The following is a 12,346-nucleotide window of genomic DNA, read 5'->3' on the forward strand; positions in this document are numbered from 1 at the left end:
CAACCAAAAAGTTTACTTTTTAACAAAATCAATTAATTTTTAATCAAATAATTGGTATTTTAACTAATAGAATGTACAGGATAAAGTTTTAACAAAAAATGGGATAGTTCAATTTCCAGATAAAAACTGTGATAAAAAATTGATTTGAACAAGAAAAAAAATGAATTTTCAATAAAATTGTTAAATTTTCAAGGGAAAAGGTGAATTTTCGACCAAGAGGATTAATGTTCTATAAAAAAAAGACTTTCCAACTTAACTAATATACACGATTAATTTTTAATCAATCCTAGAATAGTTACATTTCCAGATAAAGAAAAATAATTTTTTAAAGAAAAAATGAATTTTTAACAAAGTTGTTCAATTTTCGAACAATAAGATAGATTTTCGACCAAGAAAATTAATGATCTAAGAAAGAAGATCAATTTTAAACAAAATACATGAGTTTTCCAAACAAAATTATTTAATTTTAAAGTCAAAAAGACAACTTTAAGTGAATAATCAAATTTTCCACCCAAAAAATATGATTTTAATTTTTAACAATATTTACAACAAAATAAAAGACTTTGCAACCAAAAAATATTTACAGTTGATATTTCAACAGAAAAATGTAATTTTAAACCAAAAAGTATAAACTTTACATAAAAAAATTTCATTTCTACAAAGAAAGACGAATTTTTAACAAAATACATGATTTTTGAACCAAAAAGTTGAACTTTGAACTAAAAAAAATAAATTTTTTAACCAAATAGTTAAATTTTCTACTGAAAAATGTCAATTTTGAACTAAAAATGGTATAGATTAATTGTCAGTTTCAAAAATGTATTTTCAAAAACACATAAAACGTATTTTCATCAGAATAGTTGAATTTTCAACGAAAGAGATGAACCTTCGAATAAAAATAAAAAAATTTAACAAAGTAGTTGAACTTTTGATAGAAGAGATGACTTTTTTACAAAATAGTTACATGTTCAACAAAATAATTAATTTTTCAACCAAATTAATTAATTTTTATCCAAACGAGATGAATTCCAAAACTTAGATACAACAGTAGGTTTTTCAATTAAAACATTAACTTTTATAAAAAAAATATATTTTATTCAAATATCATTAAAGACGAAAATTTCTTAAATTTCTTTTGAATGCGGATAGAAAGTGCGGTATAGAAATACATTAAACAATATTTTGACGTAAAACAGCAATGCTTTTTTGATATTTTTTTAGTTACACACATTTTCAAATTATTGACAATGAAAGAAATATCAGTAATTTTTTTTAGAATTATATGAATTATATCATTTGCATTAGATAATTAGGAAATGTTTTATTTTACAGGATTTTACAAATTATTAGAAAAATTTCAGCCTTTTCAAAATATATTTAGGGCTTGTATAATTTCAGAAGAAATGATAAATATTCCATAAATTCTCGGAAATTCTTCCAAGGTTTAAGATATTTTAAATATATGCAAAGCTTCTTTAATTCCTAAAAATCTTTTTATCTTTCTGGAATTTTTCTTGAAATTTTGAAAAGTTATTTTAAATGTAAAACGCTGCCTCAAAACATCCCCAATTTTCCTAGGAACTTGAATAACATTTATTTCTTCACTGGAGACCTTTCAAAGTTATTTTAATTAAGGGCATGTGATACATTACCATATAGGTTTTCAGTTTTCCACACATTATTTTCACAATTTTTAATTTGGAAAAAAACATTAGTGTTCAGACGTTTGCGTTTTTAACGTCTGGCTTCCTTTTTGTTAAAAAACTTTCACATAAATCTGCATTTTTAAAAATCTTCTGCAGTTTAAAAATCTTCTTTATTCTCCTTTAATCTTCGCTAAATTTGTAGAATTTTATTGTTTATTTTATTTATCATTTTTTAATGTTACCAAATTGAAATATATTGGTTAAAAAACTTCTACTCTTTTGCGAAATATAAGGAAATATTTGATGCTTCAAAATATTTTTGAATTTTCTCCTAAAGCTGATTTTTCAAGTTAAAAAATCGAAAGAAATTGTTTTGGGAACCTAAAAAATTTATGTCATTATCCTGAATTGTTAAAAAAGTCCTAAAATATCTTATAAATTTTCATTGTTTTTTAAGCGTTTCAAAACTTCTACATATCTCTTAAATTTACTAAAATTTGTTTTAAAATTATTTATTATGGCACGATGTTAATTTAAAAACTTTTAAACTTTTTTTTTCATTTTATGAAAAAATTTCAAACCCTTTGTAATATTTTGTAGAAATCTCTTAGAACTCATTATTAAAAAATTCTTTGAAATTTTTCCATGAATCTAAACTATATATTTTTCCTCCTCTTGACGCTCTAAAAAATTAATTTCACCTATATATAAATTAAATCCTGGAAAATGGAAATAATTGTCTTAAAATCTTCCAATTTTTTTTAAAAACAATTTTGAAATCTTTAGAATTTCAAATTATTATTTTAAATTGACATATTAACTGCCTGAAATTTTTCCATAACTGTTTAAAAAAATTTAATCTCAAAATCTTTCGAAATTATTAAGACGCTGCTATTGTTCTAATTCTTAATATAACTTTTTTCAATAATTTTATTTTACTTATCTTCTTGAAAATGAAAAAAAGGATTACCCAGATGTAGAAAAAGAAAACATTTTTTTCTTCTCAAAAACTCTGGAATTTTAATATAGTATCAAAACGTTGAGAAAAAATTATTGCACAACATAACATACTTAATTTAAAAAAACGTTATAATTGAATCTTTATCTAGTTTGATGTTGTGAAAAAATTAGTCATCCAGCAATTAATTGTTTTTTTCATAAATGATAACATAAAAAACATTAAACAATCGTTTTCATTTAAATATAGAAATAATTTGTACTCTACATTTTCCTTTAATATCACATTCATTTTTGCAAATTTGTTTTATTGATAGCTTTGGATTTGAAAAATTATCTAATTGCAATAATATAATTGCAAATATAATTTAACTTTTAACATTCAAATTATATTCAATATTCCATTATAGAACCTTCGAGTCAATAATTAAATTATGTTACTTCAATTTCCGGAACTAAGTTTTCATCTTTATTTTCTTTAATAATCAGAAAACGTTTATTAGCTAATAATCAATTGAAAATTTTACAAAAGAAAGGCAACTATGGGAAATCTTTCGTTAACGAGTAAATCCGACTACTGGCCCAACTTTGGGCCAAAGTCGACCCAGAGATCGGCATGAAGGGATTGAGAAATTTCTGAATATTTTTTATAGAATGGTTCACAGAAATTTGCAGACGGCCATGCACAGCTGTCGGTTATATTTCAGATTTTTTTGTAACACTTCCAGCTAGGTTAGCCGAGAGGCTTTAGGCGTTAGGAATTAGGAATGCGAAACTTATAGGGTTCGAGCCCCAAGGCGAATAAAAATTTTCATAGCGTACGATTATAAACAGTGTAGTGATTGTTTTATATTTATTAAACTACTTATCGTATTCTTTACTATAAGATTAGTTTTATAAAATTTAATGGATATTTTTTCCGTGTAATTTCCATAGTTGGCCCGATTTTGCTAACGGATATTGTACCAATAGTCGAATAACATGGTCGGGCCAAACTTATAATTTCGCTGTTGGGCCGACTTCTAGTAGTCACAGTTGGGCCAACCATAGTAGCCAATAGTCGGTAAACAGAGTTGGGCCATAGTTATCATTTCGGTATGTTGGTCAATGCCTGGTTGGAAAAGTTAGCCCAACTCCGAGAAAGTTGGCCCGACAATGGCCCAACGAAAAATTCGCACCTGGGACGTTAATTTCTGGTAATAGTAAATTTCTATTCACATTTTATACCTGATACAACGAGATTGAACCAGGAATTGAAAAAACCCGTCGCTTTTCAATATAGAACCTTATCAAAAAGAGAGCGTTATTGGACTACGACTGACAGAGAGGCAGCGGCGATAACTTTTGGTGTGACGCAATTTCATATTTATTTGTATAGCCGTAAATTTATACTAAAACCCGATCACATTTTTGGACCAAAAAAGGGTATCCCATAAATTACAGCATCTCGATTACAAAGATGGTCGTATTTTTTGTTGGGTTTTCAGTATTTGATAAGATTTGTTAAATCAGCCAACAATGGTAATGCCGATGCATTATCACGTCTGCCCTTAAAGGATTGTACGTATGTTACCGAGAAAGAAACAGAAATTTAAAAATATTGTAACTATCAAAATGAAAGCACCTTTATAAATGATTGGATAAAAGTTTGAAATAAAACTCGAAAAAATAAGATTTTGTTCGATGTTGTAAATTACACGTTGAGTAAATGGCCGGCAGACTCCAAATGTTTATGGTATTTCCGAAAACTTTGCGAGAATTGATGTTAAACGAATTACAATTAAGTCATATGGAGATGGTTAAAATGAAAAATCTTGCCAGATCTTATATTTGCTGGCCTGGGATAGATAAAGAAATTGAAGAGTTGTAAAGAACATGTGAAGCATGCGCTTCGTTACAACAAACTCCACCCAGGTCCCCATTGCATTCATGGCCCTGGCCGGATCAGCCATGGGACAGAATTCACTCAGATTTTTCAAGCCCAATATGTGGTAAAATGTACCTTTTGGTAGTTGATGCGCACTCTAAATAAGTCGAGATTTTTAAAATTAATATTACTGAGGCTGGTACGACAATTCAAAGATTTAAAGAGATGTTTTCTAGATTTAGAATTCCGCGACATCTACACACAGATAATGGTAGACAATTCACGAGCGCAGAATTTTCTGAATTTACATTTCGGCTTGTATTTTATAGAAAAATTATAGTATTAGATTTAATGTTTTCCTTTCTAATTTTACTTCTAACGATATCTTTCGCCTTTTCTTAAAATTATAATTTAGATTTTATATTTTCTGTACCTTCCGATTTTTATTTTTACCTTGTAGGATCTTATATTTTAAAATTCATTATTTTATATTTTCACCTGCTGTAATTTTACCTGTCATTTTATATCTTTTAGTTGTTAGTCCTGCGTGTTTCCGCTAGGCATTTTTCATTTCATTTTGTGATTTTGTCTCAATTTTATATTTGTAATTTTCTTTTCTATTTTATTTTACTGTTACTATATTTTTGAAACTTCGCACGACGCGCCATGTTGTCGCTAGTCCGAGCAGATGCTGCGCGCTCAAACACCTCAATGGTAGGGATGGGCAGGGCAGCCGCTACGCCCCTCCATCAATAACGCGAGTGGCCGAGAGTACCGCGCCAGTCGCCGGCCGACCCGCTTCGCGGCCGACGGACATAAAATCGGATGCGTGCAAGCGTAGGCACGCACTTCTATTCGGGGTTCTAGTAGGGTAACTTCAGTTCTCTGGTCGCTTTCGGTACTTAGTACCATTTTTTCAAAATAAAGTGCTTTCGAATAACAAAAATAATTCCAGGTCGCTCTTTCTTTCTCTCTCGAGAATTAATCCTTCATTTCCTTCACTCCTTTCTCTCTCTCTCTCTCTCCCTCTTGTGGTTCAGGGTCGGTCCGCTCCTTGCAGCCCCGCCTCGCCTCTTTCCTATCAGTCTAATCCTTCTGGGTCGGTACGCTTTCAGCAGCCCCGCCCTCTCTTCCTATCCACTATAGGGCCGGTAAGCTCATAGCAGCCCAGGATCCCTCTGCTAAATGCTTCGGGGGGGCGGTACGCCCTTCTTGCGGCCTCGATTCCCTGCTCTCTCTCTCTCTTTTCCTCATCATGCTCCTCCTTGCCAGACGTATGCCTGGCAAATCCAGAAATCCTCGTCCCGGCAAACGCACCCGAGCCCGCCGTCGCTTGGCCGCCCTCCGCGACGCCCTTCAGGCTTCCCACAGGTGGAAAACCTCAGACCCTCCTCTTCCTCCAACTCCTCCCACTTCTTCGGCCGCTTCTTCGGGCCGTCTGGATAACTCCAGACGTTACGAAGATCCGGCTGCCTCGTCGACAGGCACCCCTTGCCCTCGCAAGCGCTTCTGCCCGGACGATAGCGATGATGACGACTTTATCACTCTAGATGAGGAAGAACTTCTGCGATCACCTCCAGCGCCGGTGAAGCAACCTTGCAAAGAGACCTTAATACGTGGTCAGTTGCCCCCACGGTCTACGCGTGTTGGGGCCCTTCACCCACCATCGCATTGACGGCCTCCAGGCCTGGCAATACCTCTTGAAGGTCAAGGGGGCCCTTCGCCTCTCGTTGCCGCCACCTACCAGCGCAGGACCCAGAACCAGTCGATGGCTCGACTGGACCCCTTCCTGCGGTCCAACAAACGGAACCTGCCCGTGAGGGGGCAACTTCCAGAAACGACGTCCAACTAAGTTGTGGTACAGTAGCCTCTGCTCTGGAGGACACGAGCGGCTCGCCACGCCCGAGAAGACTACCAGAAGTCCTGGTAAAGTAGCCTCTGCCCAGGAGGGCACGAAGGCTCGCCAGGCCCAGGGAGACCAGCACAGCGACGCTGACCAAAAGCAAAGTTTTTCTTTTCCTGAATTTTTTTCATATCATGCAATGTTTTGCTTAAAATGTTCATCTTAGTTTTTTTTTTGGATTTTGAAAATGCTGTAACTCTGATGATTTTATTTTTATAGAAAAAAGTCATAAGGATAAATTGTTTGAGTTTCTGAGTACTATAAATAACCGCACATAGAATTTTTAAATCTTGAAAAATGTGGTTTAAAATGGTTGGTCCAATCAAATTTTGAATTTTTAACTTTCCGACCAAATTAAACTCTTCCTTTGATAATTCATAGTTATGAATACACAATTCGCAATCACGGCCGTTTACACCGCGCGCTCTAACTTATTTCGCGATCGTTTACTTACATTTGTGCACAGGACTTTCCAAATTAAATGTCAGCAAATCGACAATTCTAATTCGGTGAATGTGATATCATTTTTGTTAAAGCTCCTTTCCCTAGAATGAACACATTCCTATCACGTATCTCTTGCTTCGCACACGGTTTTGTCCAAAACGTGAACTTTTGTTATTAAACATTTCATTGCAACTTGTGTTGTTTTTTGATAAACTTAACTTGTTTATTTTCAATGTTACTTTTACGATTTAAACCGAAAATACGCATCCTAGCGTTGAGGGACTCGCAGAAAAATTGTGAATATAATTGAGGCGAAAAATTGCATTACTTAAAGTGTTATTGTATCTTGCGTTATTATTGCTTTATATTGTTATTACTTTGTAGATCTTTTTTGAATGCAAAATTTATTGGACGAACAAATTTTTCCTCTTTTCGTTTCCCAATTTGTGTGGTTTGTCGAAAAATTTAATTTTTTTGTTTCTATTGCTGTTTTTTAGGATTAAAATAAAAACTGGACGCCCTATAAATAAATGAATAAAAAGCAATTTGCAGATCTTTTTGGGTGTACTATTTTCATCCGTTAATCTTTTGTCGTATCTTGCATAGTTTTATTGGAAAATGAAATTTGTTATTTTTCTTTATTTTTTGTGCCGTCAAAATTAGAATTGTCAATTTTTCGAAAAAATGAAAATGTCATGATAATCATGTAGGACCTTCGGAAAGTAAATTTTTTTATTCGATAAAAGTGATTTAGTGAAAATGCTAATCTTTTTAAGTACTGCAAACAACCGTACAGAGATTTTTTGAATCTTGAAGAAAGTGGCGAAAACGCTTGAATAACCTGAATAGTAAAAAAAACTCTGCTATATGACAGTCTCCATAAAATGCATAGTCTTCGATTTATCCAATTATTTTATTATACTTGTTTTACTCAGGTCAGTTTTATATGTGGAATATATTTTCTAAGATAAGAATTTAAAATGTGTAAAACTAATAAGTAAATTTCACTCATTTCACAAACGCCTCAATACTTTTCTTTATTAAAGTGCTAAACCTCATAAAAATTACCTAAAACTGATAAAAATAAAGAACAGTGCAGTCTAAGACTGCTTTAATAACCTTAGTGACCAAAAAAATTTTAAATTTTGAATAACAATTTCTAAACATTAATTTTAAATATGTAGAAAAATAAAAACAAAAGAATTTGTCGTCATAGCTCACTTTTAAGGTCTTGATACATCTCCTCCTTTTCCTTCTTCTTGCCAGTGATGCTGTAGTCGGCCGGAAGCGAGAATTTGATCACGAATATAGTTTATTTCTCAAAGTCGTGCAGAACGATGTCAGACAACGGAGGCTGCTGCCCGACAATCGTAGTTCCTACAAATTAGGCACTTCGTGTTTTTCACAATTGACTTTATCTTTCATGGGCGTTCGGCAGGGCAGTGTCGCGGCCAACACCGTAAGTGCATCAAGGATAGCAATAAATTACCAGTTGGTTGACTTATTGCCATTTTGCATTTTAAAACCTGTCTTCCAATACTGTCCTAATACAGCGAAGGATGGGCAGGATAACAGCCTGAAAAACAGAGACAATCCACCCAAGCGAGATCCCTATCACCCTCCTTTCCGCGCTTTTATAGATTTCTATTTCTAAATCTTCTACTCTTTTGGAGCAGAATTTGTACCGGATTTTCTCTTGAAAGGCCGGGTTACTATTTGCTTTCCACATATTACTGCTTAGGATGCAGACTCAGATTGTCCTGGTGAAGTTGAAGGGTTTAATTATTTTATTTCGCTGCATTTCTAGAATCGGCGTGTGCTGATGTCACTTAAGATCCTAGTGTTTCTAGTTCCTTAAGTCTATCTATTTGCTTTTCTGAGGCGGCCCATCGCGTGCGCCGCCTTGGCATTTATTGCAACGTGTAGGGAGTTTATCATATATTATGAATCCTATCTACGCTGTGGGTGCAGTCTTTATCTCTCCCATAACACGTATAAACGCTAGTGTTTGTAATAATCGCAGCTGTTCCTGTATCGTTTTAAGGTTCACTTGGTTATTTTGCTATCTAGGATAACCACCAAATATTTAACTGAGTCTGTGAATGTCAGCCTTCCACCATGAAATGCAGGAGCGTCAACTTTCGACACTTTGTGCCTCCTTGTGAAAATGATCCGACTGGTCTTTTCCGGAAGCCATGAGGCCACCAATGTTTCTAGATAAGCTCCCCTGACTAGAATAACAAAGTCATATGTGTATCCCTTCCTTATTTAGCCTATAAAGGAGACCCTCCACTACAATGAACCGCAGGAGGAGTGACAACACACCTCCCTCTGGGCATCCTCGGGGCGCTATTGCCATGTCTAGAACTCTGACCCATCTGGCTTCGAGTGTCCTCCGGCGTAACATGCTTCCTATCCATCTTACTGGCTGTTCCGTCATGCCACACCGTGAAGCCTCTCGAAAGATGACTTCTAAAAAGTATTGCTAAAGGCCCCTCTATATCAAGAAGGTGTCCACAACATATCCTTTCTGTCCTAGCTGCTGCTCTTATTTTGCCATGACAGCATAGAGCGCAGTTTCTAACAACCAGCCTGCCCGGAAGGCATGCTACCCTAGGTGCAGCGGAGAGGCTAAAGCTCCTCATCCCTAATATACCTCTCGACTAGCCTCTCTAGCGCCTTCAGGATAAGGGAAGTTAAGTTGATTGGTTGGCTTGCTCTCAATAGTTTCTTTAGTGGGGAGATGACGAAACCCATGCTCCATTCTCAAAGCGCTCTATAAACGACATTCGCCTTAAGTGGTTTAAAGGGGCAGAAGGATCCAACGGCCAATTAAAATTTTTTTATATCAGCAACCTTGGCGGCGAAATTCTCGCCAGACTTGTCTATTTGTTTGCTCCAGCCTTTCACCTCACGGCCGGTTTGCGTTTTCTGTAAACCCGGGCAGTTAACTTCCATCAAGTGATTTAGCGTTACTTCTTCATCTTGCCGAGCTTCGCTGCGTCCTGAATTTTCTTTCATTCCTCGCAGAAGCCTCTTTATTCTTCCTGTTTCTAAATTCTTATGCTTTTATTGTATTCAAGCTAAGCCGTCTTACACATGTCGGAGTCTGAAGGCAATTTATTCTTTTTCTATGTCGCGCAACGCTCTAGTATTGCTATAATGGAATTTACTTGGAAGATACTTTGGAAGGGCGTTTACCACGCATAAACGTCTATAAGAATAGCATTGGCGTGTAAGACGGATTGCGAACTTTTTTTAAGCCACAGCTTCAATCGATTTCGTTTGGACAGGTTATTCCCGCTCGTCCTACTCTAAACGTGCCGTATCCATGAAATACTCGTACAATATCAACAGGTAGTATATGGACATGAGCTCTTAGACAGCTGGCTGATGTTGTAAATAGTTTGTTAATAACTAATAATCCAAAAATACTCTTACCTTGCGCCATGTATACTTTAGAGTGACGTAGCTAGCCCTAAAGGGACCCCTTATCAAAATTTCTTGGGCTGCTCTTTTTCGGAACATAAACAAAAACGCCATTCATTAATTTTTATTTGGGGGTACCGGACCGCGGGGGCCTCGTATCATTCATGCGGCTAATACGGCGTTAGCTATGCCTCTGATGAATAGGTTTGATAACTTTATTTTCTGTTTTTTAGAAACCAACCAATCTCACCTATATTATTTGAAAAACATTTTTGCTGTGTTGAATCATTCAGCTAATTTTTATAGTCTTCTTTATTTATAATATTTCCCCTTGGGGCTTATATGACCTTCGTTTCTTACGATATTCTCACGTACATATTCTAGTTTTGTACACGTGAATTCAGAAAAATATATAAACGAGAATAAAAACTTTTTTCTCACTCAAATAAATTTTTAAATTACTTGGTTAACGAGCAAATAATGACACACATGGTTTTAGTTGGTTTCAATACTAGTATAATTTCATCATTACTATTTTAAAGATCGCACTGTAAACGGTGGTCGCTTTGATCCAGACGAAATTTACTTGCGACGGTTACTCCGAAATAAGAAAAGGTCCCAAGTTTTATCCTTACCCTAAAAAATTTTAGGCAGGTAGGTATTTATTTATTATAAAAAAAAATTATAGTTCTTCTCTAAACGCTCATTTATCGGATTTTCTTTCAGAAATTAATAGCAGTCGATTTCAGAAATGTATAAATCTAATTTTTTGAATTTAGATGAACAGAAATAACGAGAGGGAGGTTCAAATGTTACACAAATCTAAGACCTCCTCTAATGAGAATATAAAAAAAAACAATTTTGTTATTAAACATGTCATTTGAACTTGTTTCGCGTTCCATTAACAAATGATTTTAAAAGAATTTACAGACATTTTTTGGGTGTACAACTCTTCTTGATTAACTTTTTTTTGTACCTTTCGTTCTTTTCCCAAAAATTTTTTTTATATTTCTAATGTAAGTTTTCACGATTAAAACAAAAATTACGCATCCTGTCAAGAAATGATGGGTACCAAATGTGTAGCTCTTTTTTGGGTGAACAACTTTTGTCCAATTGTTTTTTCGTTGCTTTTGTCGTTTGTCCAATTTTTTTTCAATAATTTTTTTCACTAACAAAATAAAAACTATGTGTAGCCTAGAAAAAGTAAATCATAAAAAATTTGTAAATATTTTTTGGGTGCACGATTTTTGTTAATGCATCCTTTGCCATACCTTGCGTAGTTTGACTGCAAAATAGAATTTATCATTCTTCATTCTTTTTGGGCAATCAAAGTTTGAATTTTATAATTTTTTTATCTTGTGTGCTTTTTAAAAAAAAATTAGTTTTTTCTTTTCAATGCCTAATTCTTTAAGAATAAAACAACCACTACGCGTCCAATCTATCTTTCTCCATTCATGTTTTTATAACTTGTTCAATTCCCCGAAAAATTTTATTCTTTCATTTTGCATTTTATTTTTGACGCGATATGACAAAACAACGCATCTTATAGAAATAGTGTAATAGCATATTTGTAGCTTTTTATTTTGTATGCTATTTTTTGTCGTACCTTGACTAGGTTTAGCGCAAAATAGATTGTTTGATTTTGCATTATTTTTTTTTGCGTTTGGCTTGAAATGTTCATTTTCGTTTTTTTTTATTTTTAAAATGCTATAACTCCGGTATTTTTATCATTTAAAAAAAGTCATTGAGATTTCTTGTTTGCCTTTTTAAGTGCTCTTAATATACATGCATAGCCTTTTTAAATCTTAAAAAAATTAGACACAAAGTTTGGAAAATGCTATAACTTTTTGAATTTTTATCCAAAATTGCTTGTTGACAAACATGATTTTCAATTTGAGTCACCAGAAGAGTATACTATAGGTTAATCAAATCTGTACATTCTTGCGGCAGTTAACCTGTTTTTCGGATTCAGGAGGTTTCAAAAAAGGACATTTGACCAAAACAAGGCAATACAATTTCAAGGCTATTTTATTCATCGTGTCGAATTTGTTAAGAAGTGTTGCAAAGATTCACATAATTGTAAAAGACATTTATGCGTTT

This window comes from Belonocnema kinseyi, chromosome 8, assembly GCF_010883055.1.
Source record: "Belonocnema kinseyi isolate 2016_QV_RU_SX_M_011 chromosome 8, B_treatae_v1, whole genome shotgun sequence".
Lineage (NCBI taxonomy): Eukaryota > Metazoa > Arthropoda > Insecta > Hymenoptera > Cynipidae > Belonocnema > Belonocnema kinseyi.